The sequence below is a fragment of the Syngnathus scovelli genome, chromosome 14, assembly GCF_024217435.2.
Source record: "Syngnathus scovelli strain Florida chromosome 14, RoL_Ssco_1.2, whole genome shotgun sequence".
NCBI lineage: Eukaryota > Metazoa > Chordata > Actinopteri > Syngnathiformes > Syngnathidae > Syngnathus > Syngnathus scovelli.
This window is the reverse complement of record NC_090860.1, coordinates 6,961,267-6,974,866: the sequence shown is the minus strand read 5'-3', so window position 1 is coordinate 6,974,866 and position 13,600 is coordinate 6,961,267. Positions and strand designations below refer to the sequence as shown.

The 13,600-nt window shown below is 43.1% G+C and overlaps 1 protein-coding gene across 7 annotated transcripts in view; it reads left to right on the top strand.

Annotated features, from left to right (window-relative positions):
- ralgapa2 (Ral GTPase activating protein catalytic subunit alpha 2) overlaps positions 1 to 13,600 on the top strand; it is a 66,105-nt gene that overhangs the window by 44,692 nt on the left and 7,813 nt on the right. The gene's annotated exons all lie outside the window — the stretch shown is intronic.

The window sequence follows — 13,600 nt, the reverse complement described above, 5'->3', positions numbered from 1 at the left end:
GCAGGGGCAGACAACCTGAAATGTCTTCAATAGTCCCAATCGAGACGGAAAACAGTCTAATAATAAAATGCTCTCATTCGAATGATGAAATTCAGAGCACATACTGTATGTTCTTATATTAGCATTGATAGAGTGCTTGAAAGTTTATGCTGCATTTGGGGAGCTACTGAGAAGTGTGTGTTTGTGTGGGTGCGGGTGGGAGGGGGGGCTTTTCCCCCACTGAATGTTTTAACCTAATCCCATTATCAGTGTAGCGCACTGCCTCTCAGTTTTTCACCCCCACCACCACACCACCCTCCTTATCCCTTCCCCCCTCTCGCCCCTCTCTCCAGCTGACCAGCTGTTCCTGCCGGGACTCATGACAATGTCCGATGTGTTCAGATCACTGAGTACCACCCGACCAACCCGCCCTCCTCCCAAAACACTTGCACAAATACACAACGCATCCATGCACAGCCAATTGCTTAGACCATTGCTGCAGCCTAGGTAGGCCGAGAAGGAAGAAGGTTTTAGCGAGTCAAAATTGGGCAAGCTTTGGTCATGTAAAGAGATGGGGAGGGGACGGGAGGTGGAGGGCGGGGGTGTCTGTCAAACCAAGAGCTCTGACTCAGGAGGCAGCCCAGCTCGGATGGCATATGGCGTCTAGCGTCATACAACATGCAAAAGTATTCTCTCCCCACGCCCCCTGGATCCACTCCCTCCTCTGTCTGTCTCTCTCCCCTGCTGCTAATGCAGAATGACTCATAGCATTACTCATTTTTTTTTTTCCCTAACCCCCCCCTACACACACGCATCCATCGCATAGGTCCTACACCCTGAAAGTCCCAGGGGCCAAGCCCAGCTCATCGTGAGGTCCATGGGCCCCCCCAGGGCCCCCCCACCCCCTTTTAAAGACAGGTAACGCAGGCATGAAGCCAGACCAACAGCAGGGACAGAGTCCTGTTTGTGTTACCGCACATACACGGCTGGTGTCAAACTGTTGTAAACATTGTGGCTTTGCTTGTTTGATGTATATGGAAACCACCTTGCACTTGCAAATGCATTTACAGTTGCCATTATTGCCTGCAATTAATACTGTACAACAAATGCACTCTCAACTAATGATGCTCTGTGTATTTTTAAACTTGAAACTCCTCCTTGTGCCCCCCCCCCCTCCTGTGGCCGTCTGTTATCCATTCATGTCTGACATCTGTCTGTTTGTCTGCTGTAAAGTGACAATGAGCATGTTGCCAGTTTTATGTGGAATCCATTTCTCTGTGCCATTATAAGATGAAGTGCAGGGCAACAGTCAGATTACATTTAACTATTTTTTTTTTTCTCAAGGAGACATGCCGTCATGTTTCACATGACTTGGTTGTCCAGCTTGTATATATACAAGCAAGTTCTCCCAAAATATCTTTGACTGGCCATTACCAACATACATATATATATATATATATATACATATTTTAAATTTATTTAAAGAACAATTACTTCAAAGTCTAGCCTACTCATTCCTGCACAATGGAGTTGCTTCAGCTTTCGTTGGACACTTTATGTTGGAATAATGACATCATTGTCATGACGTATTTTTTCATGACATCGTCATAATGACTTTTTAAGGTGTTAACTTATTGGGTGACAAATTATTATATCCTGTATGCTATATGTTCAGCACATTTTTACGTTTAGAAATTTTGTTCTTAAAGTAAACCATATATCCTCATCTTAAAATGAACTCAACAAATTACAGAGATTAATATCTCATTGGCATGTATCGACTGACCCCATACTGTACCCGTAATGTTATGGTACTCAGCGCATGGATGCTAGAACATGTCTGTCCGCTTGAAGTGATTAGCATCCAGCTAGCCATTCCATCTGTTCCCCCTAGCCCTGTTTAATTAATGAACTTTCTTTCTCCGCCCCGTAGCAGCCACCGCTACACTAAAGCAAAAGCTGTTAACCCTCTCAGGTTATTCCCCCCACCCCTCCACTCACACTGCCAGTCACACACACACACACAATCCTTAGTGGGTGCATTCTCATTGATTAGTTACGTTTTGTTTTCCTCTCTTTTGTCTCAGGTTCTTGAAGGGGAGGGTTAATGAGCTTTGCTGGCAAGCAGTAGCACTCGGAATTCAAGGATAAAAGCGAATCATCTTGTCGTTTTTGTGTGTGATGGATTCAGAAGAGACGAGCCCTTGTGCCAGTGTAGGGGTTTGTGTACGCGTAGGCTTGTGTGTGTGTGCGCGTCAGCATTTGTATGTGTGTGTGTGTGTTTATTTGGATGGGTATGAATGGCTTTGAGTTTGGGCTATATTGCATTTCATTCCTGCTGGTCCTTTATTCCTCTTCAGAAGCAGGGAGTCTGGAAGACTTTTGAAACGTTTGGCTCTGACGCTATTCATCCACACTTCCAGCCATCTCAACAAACTCTTGTCTCGTCCCTATTTTACCACCAAAGTACACGCTCGCGCCCTTTTATGTCCCTTTTCCCTTCGGTGTCTCTTGTTACAAGGCAGCGGACAGCCTTTTGTCCAGCTAAAGCTGCCCCTTTTGTTTGGGCTGCCTTTTTTATCCTTGTGCTAATCGCCGTGGTCGTGTGCCTGAGTTGGACCCCATATTTCACACTCGGCTCCCCTTTGTTTGACGCACCGCCCATGATAAGAATCCCAATTCTAGGGCCTCTCTGATATTGAAATCCAACAGCGGCGTAGAAAGAGCTTTCAATCATCCATTATCTGTGCTCCAGTGATTACCATTCAATCTCGCTGGGTCCGGCCTCCTCATCACCAGCCACCGAGCTGAGGCCGAACCCTGAAAAAGCCCGCATCCCCCCCAACGTTGGTGTCACATTCAAGCATATCCATAGATATTTCTGACGCTGTCTTAAGACAGCGCCACGTCTAATGCTGCTGGGAAATGTCACTGAAATGTCACTCATCACTCTGCGCTGGAATCTTTTGGTGTCTGATGTGGCCTTGGGATTTTGGAACTCCAGAGTAGGTCACCTTGTGACATTATTGGGCTCCTTTGTCCATTTTGTCAGGTGATGAGATTGAGATTCAGTTCAACCGAGGCTGCGGTGCTTTTAATATCAGACTTAATTGGTTGTTTTTTAAAGGAGGAATTAGATGATTATTTATAAGTTGCACATTAATGCCTATTTAAAAGCTTCAAAGGCGGTGTCTGCTCCCTGGCTGGCCTCAGGCAATTGTTCTCTTATCCAGAGTGTCCTCGTGCCTTGCAGCATTTGCATCTCTTCACAAAATGGAATTTTCTGCATTGGCTGACAAAATATGGCAGACAAAGAAATAACCAAAACAAAACATTTAAGAATGCATTGCTGTGCATTTTCAACCTCTTCATCCAGAAATGGGCCTTTGATGTGTTAATACTCACATGGGCTATTTCATTTTCAAGTGGGAGCTGAAGGAGCAGGAAGGAGCAGCGCTGAGACGTATTGACCGAAACTTGCTATCTCATCACCGCAGCAGGCTTGATGCCTCCCAATGAGAGCATTTTGTGGCTTGGAGAAGCAAACAAAACAACACTCAGTGAGGTTATGATATCTTGAAATTGATGCGAGCATGCAAGACATGTTCATTTAATCCCAGCTGCATTTATTCATTGTTCAGCCACCACTTTCTGCTTCATATACTACGTATTTATTCATCATTGTATGTTTTGATACACAATCATTGCTTTTGGCTAATACCGTGTACACCTCTTCATTAGTTATGGATAGCCTCTAATTACTATTGACGAGACTGGCTGATTTGGGTACAAATCTATCGCTTTTTCTTATTCAAATGAGTGTTATTTACCCTCAGATCTCCAAACAAGGATCTTTGGAATTGGCCTTTGTGCGGGTTGATATAGCATGGACGCTCAAGCTACACCCACTTGTTTTTGTATGTGCCGACGTTGACAAGACCCACTCTCCCTCCCCCTGCATCATCACCCGTCTGTGTGGATGTATAGCACTTCCCGCTCCTCCATCTGTTTTTGTCAACCCATGAAAAGGTCCATTGTAATCCGCAGGATGCACAGTTGACGTGCTGCAATCTTCGCTTAAGCCAATCAAGGCGGTGCACCCAACTTATTCCACAATTTCAAGAGACCCAACCCCCCCCCCGAGATCATTTTGAGTCCCCCGGGCTCTCGTCAGCTGAGCTGGGGGGTTTTGTTGTTGTTGTTGTTGTTTTTTTTACAACAACATGGTCTACATCATCCCTCATCCTAATAAAAGCCCTATTTTGAATAGAGCTGTATGTGTGCCCACTGGATGATAGCAGGCTCCTGATTAACCCTGGAGTGACTAGCTAATGTCATTGAAGGAGGGCCACCTGGCTGTGAGACTGTACAGTCAGCTGCCATTGAAGGGCCAGAATAGGAGACGACCAGGTGTTGGGCTCCAACCCCCCCCCCTAATTGTTGCCATGTAATAGCCTGCTTGACTGCGCAATATAGCCTAGGGGCTAGGATTAGGAAAAGCTGTTGCCAACACAGAACTCTATTTTCTTGTCTTGCCCAAGGTTTTGTGTGGAGATTTCTCCTAAGGCCTTTTGACACTGCACTTAGCACAGCGCCATGCGTGGTCGTCCCAATCGTTCATTGTGTGTGTGCTGACGTTACGCAGCCACCGTCACATGGAGGCTCGCGGCGCATGGGTCGGGTGCGGCAGGTGCACCCGAATTGAAAAATGTTCGATTCTGACCAGCATGTGGTGACAACATTGCGGCGCTTCCAGCTAGAGATTTTTTTGGTGGAGTTGTACACTGAAAAACAAATGGATGAGAAAATGGAGGACTCGTTAATGAACGCGGTCTCCCGCTGTGTAAAATGCTGGGACGTGAAACAAGTTTCGTGATCTCTTGGAAAAAAACGAAACCACCTCAAAGTGGTCTACATGGAGCTACAACTGACAAACCAACAGTTGGAGCTGTTTTGTTAGCTGTTTTTTCATCTTGCGAACTGGTGTTAATCCTGACTGACTTGGGGCAAGAGGCAGAGTACGCCCTGGATTGGTCGCCAAACAATCATTCAAAAATTGAAGAATTAAAATCATCTAATTGTCTTGTGATGCTAGTTATGGTCATAAGGAAATCATCAAAGTATTATTAACTTTATATTTTTTTATTGTACACTGCCTTGGGGCAAGAGGCAGAGTACGCCCTGGATTGGTCGCCAGACAGTCATTCAAAAATTGGAGAATTAAAATCATCTAATTGTGTCATGATGATAGTCATGGGCATAAGGAAATCTTCAAAATATTATTAACTTTTTTTTTTATTGGACTACCACAAGTTTGGTTTTAAATTAGTGCAGTTTTCTTATTTCTTTTTCTAAATAATAGATTTTATTGAAATATTTCCAAAAAGCAAGTCTAAGTGGAAATTAAAGCACTGCCCCAAAAAATATTTATTCAATGTGCATTCACAGCTGTGATCATATGTAACCTAGCACTCATCATTAGCATTCCCACTAAATGTTTGGCATTTTGTTGAAGAGCCTAATTGGCCCGATGAACCTTTCATAGTAAGCGGCAATAAAGGAACAAAATGTGCAGTATGTATTGACTGGAAAGCAGATTGATATGTCTGCTGTTAATGCACGATAGTTACTCACTTGCACATGCCACTAGCGTCATTAAAATTTCAGAAGCCACAGTTCTTTTTTGTCCGAATATTTGATCAATGTTTATCTGAACACTGGCAATGCCGGGTTAAATCAGCTATTTGGCATGGCCTTCGATTTGTACACTGCCTGTGGAATTGAAGTGTTTTGTCAAAGGTGTCAAATGAATTATCAAGGGATTGTGAAATCTCTAATTAAGGAACTTTTTTTTGTTGCACTGCAGTTTGGAGCAGATCCTTATTGGGATGAGTGATGTCAGTTGTCTATAGTCATGTAAAGTCAGTCAAATTTACAAAAAAAGGATTACTAACGTTAAATCTAATTTATTTAGATATTTATAAGTACCTCAAAGAGCTTCATATGCCCACAGTTGACAAATATCTTCACCCTCAGGAAAGCAAAATAAAAAATTCTCACTAATAATTTTCAATCCTGTAAAAAAAAAAAAAAAATCCTTTCAAACTATTGGAAAAAGAAATTATGGCTGTAATGTCAGACTTGGGCACACACTCATGGCTAACAATGAGGCGCTCTAAAGCAGCCTAAAGCCATAATCCACACACTGGCAACCCTGAAGCGTTTGCAAACTCTAAAAGTTCCCACTTAATTCGTATCTCCCTTCACTTTGTTGTCACCCTGTTGACATTTTCAACATTAGAATGTCTGATTGTATTTAATATTTTAAATATATCTAATATCATGTATATTTTTCTAAAATTATTTCGTGTACCTCTAGAGGGAGCCTGCATACTACATGTACCACACGTTGTAGCAAGCAGCCAAATATCTATCTACCTGAAATAGACGACAATGATTTGAAATCTTTTGTGCCTTTCCGAAGAGCACCTTGAAGCACCCTTTAATTGGCCATTTCACTTTCTAAACCATATAGCACAGAGGTTAGGTGAGTCTAAAACTTTTACTCTTTCCAGCACGCTCTGACTTTAGAGGAAAACGCAGGGGAAATACTTCTAAGTAATCAAGAATATTTCAAGTCAAGGTCAAGGACCAGCTTGCTCTCCACTGTTTGGTCTTTGGCATTTTATTAAAAGTCCAAATTGAGATCAGATAGATGCTGTGGAGCCTTGGACCGATTCAAAAGAAAATGTTGTATAGTCACCCCTGATAGCTATGATGGCAATCTTTGTTCTGACCTAATAATGTATCCAGTCTTTTGAGTCCCTCTGGTCATCATCAGTGACAAAGGACACCTTCATAGAGAACTCTCACCCAGCCAGTCGCAGAACTGTATCTGTTCATCTTCATCCCTGTCTTTTGTCGCTCATCTTATTATGACTTTCTGTTAAAGCACGTTGGAGCCCTGTGTGGCTGTTGGACTATAATGGCTCTGTCTTTGATTAATCATGGTCATCCATTGTATTGTACATCTAAGGCTGTTGTGTTAATACTCATCAATGGAGACGGGTCCTTTGAAAAGGAGATGGATTACAGACGCAGTTCATGGAAATAAACACGCTCAGTAAGCTTTGATGGCTGTCATGTTGTGCTCAATCAAACTGTGTTCAACAAATATTGATGCTTGTTCTTACTTTTTTATCAGAGGTGTAATTCTTTTTGTCAACTCCAACAGTCAGCCATCAAGGGTCAACACATAGCTTTGTTGTCACTCTTATGATTTGTTGTGGAGCAGAAATCGATATTTAGTGTTCCCAGTGGAATGGTGGATTGTCAGAGACTTGGTGTGTTTGAGAAAAGCCGTGACCGCTTCCTCAAGCCGGCTCATAAATAACCCGTCCGTGCCAGTTTGCAGACATCCGTGTTTGTCTGCAGCTGTGGCAAGGCTTTGTGAAATAACTGATGGGCAGTGATGATGTCACAGGTTAGGAGTGATGTCACAGCCATAACTCCCCATCTCGCTGTCTGAATGCCAGATGGACGGTACAGAGGTGTGAAGGTTGGAGCTTAGAAGCTCTTGCTCGCTGAAGCTCACCCCTCAAGAGGTGTAATTAACTCAGGTTCGCGATTTGACACGACTCCTTTGGGTCCAGTTTCCTGGACCTTCTCTTAATTAGGCAACTTGGTCAAAACTCCCAGAAAGCCCATTTGTCTAAAAATGTACATCCAGACAACGGGGCATAAACACCTTTGCTAACCATAATGGGTTTGGAACACGAGGAACCGGAGATTCGGCTGGAGCAAAAGCTGTTTAATCAGACACCAAGGTTTGAGGTGGGCTATTCAAAAATAAACCTACCTTCCTTTGGGCATTTCTACCATCCAGGCTGTCAGTTATCCATCTCAATCTGTTGTTTCCTCCCAATGCTGCCATTACTATACCTGCATCCTTTTTTTTTTTTCTCTCTCCCATTGTTTCTGCGTCCAAATTTCTCTGTGTTCCTCCCCGTTCTGCCCGTAATCACATGACACCTCGGAGGGCCTTTACTGAGATGAGCTTCACACCTTCAGTCCTCGCTGTGACAACAGGTACCGCCGGCGCTCACCACCTGGCCTCCCTCCAATCAACACCTGCTTAGCTTTGCCCCTTTTCTTACCTGGTCCTCCTTGTTTTCTTTTCTTATATATCATTTTTACTTATAGCGCTCCACCAAACTATTTTTTAGTGTATCTTATTTATATGTGTAATTTTTCTGCCCTTTCTTTGTTAATTTTACCTGAATTTTTTTTCATACCTTCCTGAGTACTCCTTTAATCATTAAGTAAAAAAAAAAAAAACATGAATGCTAAAATGTGGTAGGGTGCACCATGCTTTTCAACAACGAGATAAATACCATGTTTGTGGGTTTGCCTTGCTTTTCATGTGGCAGCCCATCACTCCCGAGCACCCCAACCACTTCCTCTTGGGAGGCCAATTATTTGACTGCTAAAGTCAATGGTACTGCGAGCTACTCGTGAGTTCCTCTTCTCTTCAAGGTCAAGCTGATTGGCCCAGGTTAATGGGTAGATGTGGGGCTGAGAGAGGGGGGGGGGGGTCAAGGACCGAGAGGCGCACTCCACCTCATTTCTAAACTGTGTCTCTTCACCACAAGAGCTCCTTTTACTGCAAGCGCTTCGACAAACAGGATTAACCTTCGTTGTGGTGTGCGGTACCGAGCAGTGTAGCAGTGATTTGCCACCATTTATTGTAGACAGTCTTTTGGGTGTTCAGTGTTGTGTATTCCGGAGGGAAGGATAGTCGTGTCATCTCTAATTGATGATGACTTGGGAAGGAAATTTATATCATTATTATTATAACCAATAACATCACTTTTCTATTGTCCATCTGTTTGTCTAATGTGACATTACAAACACATGTTGATCAAAGAAACAATGGAACAAAAAAATACAGTACAAGGGCTGCAACTATCAAATATTTTGGTCTTTGGATATCCTATTGAAAATTTTATCAAATAATCAGGTATTCCAATAAAAATTTAAATATGTTTTTCTTTGTTCTAAATACAGAAGATTGGGGTGGGTTCCACTCATTCCACTAATGAACAATCAAACATTTTCATATAATCAATGTTTTATATATAAATGTAAACACTGCATAGGAGTACATTATTTTCCTCTCTAGAAACCGTTGCAAAAACAAATGCTGTTAAAAAAAAGAAAAGAAAACAAAGGCTCGTCTCTGTCAGAGGCGGAGCTGAGGGTGCATACTGCAGGACCTAACCCCCCCCCCATCAAGTTCTCCCACCCCTACCCACACACACACACACACACACACACACACACACACACACACACACACACACACACACACACACACATTGACAGCCATTAAAAACATTCCTTTTGAACATGTCGTAGTATTCCAAGCTGTCCTTAAATGCATCATGAACAGTCACCGCGCTGCAAATGAGTCACAAAAACAGAAGAGCGATAGACATTTGCTGAATAAAAAAAAAAAAATGCGGTCGAGTGAAGTGCGATTCCCACACAATGGAAAATAATCACAGATGTGTTTTCATTTGAGAGGCTGAAATCAGAGAATATGTTTTGAAAAGTCCGTTTTGTGTGCAATAAGCTAAGTTTGGTTAAAACAGTTCTGCAAAGTAGTGTCAAAATTCCTCCACTGCAATGTAAAAGACTCATCACCAGTTATGCTTGATATCGGTTATTGCTGCCAACCAGTTTTTATTACATTTTCACGTAGAGTTGGACCCACTGTCCCAATACTTTTAGAAGGGAGTGAAATGAACCAGTTATGTCTGTTTAAAGACTGTCCAGCGATGGCGAGAAGCCTTCTGTCAGCAGGGGGACTTAGGAATACAAAGACTCAGGGTGGACGGTCAAGATGCTCTCTTGGGAGTCAACAGATCAGAGGTCAGCATTGGCTGTTGGGCGGGGGAATTAGGAGTGTGTGTGGCTACTTATGCGCCAACGGCTGTGTGTGAGCATGTGTAGAAAAGGCCGCCGCATTGGGTGGGTTGGACTAGGCACAAAATGGATCCCAGTGGACAGTCGTTTTCAGGACAGGTCCCTGTGGACAGGAGGCGAGAAAGAGGGAGCCAGTGATGAAGCTTGGTGCTGTTTGGCCGATGGGGTCCAGTAGAAACAGAGCAGCCTGCTAATGAAGAGCCATCTGAGGCCTTCATTCACCTTGAACATGGGCCACTGCATTTGCCCTGACCTTGGCTTTGATCCACAAAAATGCTTGACCCCTGCTTTCCCCCTAAGAACTGCCTTCCTACCATCTGGGCAGCACGCATGCACATGCACATACTCAAATGCATATGTATGTGCACGCATGTTGACCTGTATGGGCCTACCGATCTGTCTATCTCTCAGGCCCCAAAAGTCTTTGTACATCTAAGCTTCGTAATGTGTGTTAGTGCATAAGTGACCTTTACATTTAATCATCCATTTCAGCCATAAATCCCTTCCCATATCGCTTTCGGTCTTACTACGACGGTAGAAAGGTTATCCTTGCCCACCCAAGACCATTACCCCCAAGTGGTTGAATATTAAAGAAATAATATTTGGTTAACCAACCATCTCTATTCTTGCTGTATGATTGACCCTGGATCATACACTTTGGTCATTTATTCATATTTGACTGATGAATACGGTATTTGGCACTATTTATTTCAACATTGTCCAATCCGTTTCTGTGTTCGTATTAATTTATTTTTGTTTTTAGGCATTTCTATTATTTTTTAACCAAAATGAATGTAAATGTATTCAAATATTGCAACAAAGGGTGTGCTCAAAATATTGATACCTAGATATACTTCAATATTAATAAAAACGTTACCCTATCGAGATTCTAGTTCTGAGTAGCGATTCCTCCTCCCTGATGCTAGGGGGCGGAGTTGACCCAGCAACTCGCATGTGAAGGAATCACCTAAATGCAGAAAGTTAATGATTTCTTTCCTCCGATAAATTGCAGATATATGCACACTTCTACTTTATGGATGTGTTCAACATAAACTAAGTAGTAGTAAGGCCATATCGTATATTATTGTACCGTATTACATTATGTAATCATATCAATAGGATCATATCGAGGTACATATTGTATCGTATTGCTAGGTTCACAAAGCTACCCCAGCCCCTTCATTGCTTGCTTACAAAATTACAGCTCAATGTTTTTTCAAAATGGTGTATTATTATTTTTTACACAGCAATTGTGGGGGTTTATCTCCCCCCCCACTTTGAAAGAAATGATTACTAACTATGGAATTTGTGTCCTTGACATGAATATAATCTCTATATGGATGTGTCCCGTGATTGATTGGCCCTACTTACTGCATGGAGGCAGCAGCGGCTGCTCATAAGCAGGGGAACGAGCTGTACCCCGGCTTAGTAATTAGAGATAAACGGAAAGAGGCAGCAGCATGCGACAGAATGAGGGAGAGATAGACGGAGCAAAAGAAGGCAAGATTACCCCTCACTGTGCATCAGCTCTGATTTCTATGCTGCAATTTATTTTACCCACTGATAGCATTGTCCATTTACTTAAGTGAACTGAGGATGACTCTTTTGGAAAACACTTTTTTTTTAGTCTAACTCTCCCCACTATGCTTCTCTCCCATGCCATCTTGTGCTGTTTTTTTGATTGTCCTAATTTAATTGTCAAATTTTCTCAACCAACCGTTTGTCTAACTCAGATGGAGGGCATTGGAAAAGAGGCATGTGTCAGAGTCAGAAGAGTGCTGCTCCAGCTGGAGTCAATATTTGCTTTAGGAATCTCAATAACAGGCCTGCAGTCATCTGCATCTCTGATAATGGACGGCCATATGGCTCTGTTGACCCACTATGTACGGAGGTTCTCCTTCTTTCTCCTCATCTTTCTTCCCCGTCATTTGTTGGCTTCACTCTTAACTTCTCTCATTTTTTTTCATTTACTCCTTCCTTGACATGTGTTTGTCTTCCACTTATCACGGAAATGGATACATTGTGCACACTTTTACAAGCGTAATTTCTCTCTTTTTGTCATCTGTAAAACCCTCTAAATGACCCACCATGCAGAGTTGTGACCCAGGTTGCCATGGCAGCGGTGCCTGGGATGTCCAGTCTTTGTCCAACTTGTGACAGAAAAAAAATGCAGTGCATCAACTTCTAACTGCAGGAGGGAACGAGTGTTTTTTTTTTTTTTTTAATGCTGAGTCATTGCGTTGTTCACGGCTCCGAAGCAGATACGTACTTGTTGATTCTATGCAAAATTATTCATTTTCCATTTTCGCTTGTCCTCATTGGGGTCGTGGGTGATCTGAAGTCTGACTCTGGACTGCTTGCCAGCCAATCAAGGGGCAGAAAGAAAAAAAAAAAAAAAACATTGAAATTCAAACCATAAAATCGGACTCAAGTACTGGTACACCATTTTGGACATCATTATACTTGTTGAGGTATAAATATTTTCTCATCAGCATTTTCATCCTAGATGGAATATGCCACCATACTGACACCATGTTGATCCCAACTTCCTCTTTCACACTGGCCTTTGTCTCTCTGCCCCCCTTGTCCGTCCTTGTGAGCAGCTTGGCCATCTCAGCCGTTGGAGTGTCCCGGCTCAGCTGCCCGTCAAGCCCACTTTGCCATGGTTTCCTCAAAGCCATTGGTCATGGCTGCCTTGGCCCCCGCTGTGGCGGCATGTGCCCACCGCAGGCCTCCTGCCCAGTCACTGTCTCGTCCTATCTAACCAACCCAGACTGGAGCTTCTCTATCCTGTCCAACCTATCTCAGCTCAACCTGGTTCATCTTTGGCTTTTGCTGAAGCCCAGCAACACCCCATGCTGTGCTCTCCTGGTTGGGGGGGGGGGGGGGGGTGGGGGGGGGGGGGGGGGGTTGAACAGTTTCTATGTTTGGTCCTTAATATACTGTCAATGGAGGATACATAGTGGTAAACAGACTGTGATGACAATAATCAGTCACTGTTGAATACTGCTTGCTGTCATCATGCCATCAAACAGACATTTTTACTCCAGCAGTTTCCTTTAGCATATTTTGCCCAGTCCCAGCTTCCATTCCACAACAGATTTGGCACACTTCATCTTTAATAATGACATGATAATGGCTGTCAGACTGTTTTCCACCCTCACCCGCAGCTATTTCACGGCCCCATTTATTTATTTGGACTGTTCCCGTCATTTGAAATCCGGCCATCCGTCCTGCTTACTGACTTGCCCAGGCTCCAGTCGCTGCTTGTCACTCTGAATTTCAAATGGGTTCAATTTTCTCCCTGATGACACAGAAGTGGCGAGCGGCATATCAGAGAGGGTAGTAGTAGACATGCTGCCTGCTGCCGGAGTTCTATTAGTGAGGGGGAGGGAAAATTGTTTCGTGCTTTGGTTCTCATCTGTTGTCACACTGGGGCTTGCATTTCTCTTTTTCACCAAGTTGTGACCCACTTGGAAATTCTATAGAAGTTAAAAAAAATAGATAAAATGTATTGTTGGAAAGTAGCCTTTGAAAACCTATGTTAACATTTTGAACATGCTTACATGTTCAAGGTGCCTTTTAGAGCACCTGATAAAGAAACTGAAGAACACGATGTGTGTAAAAAACTTAA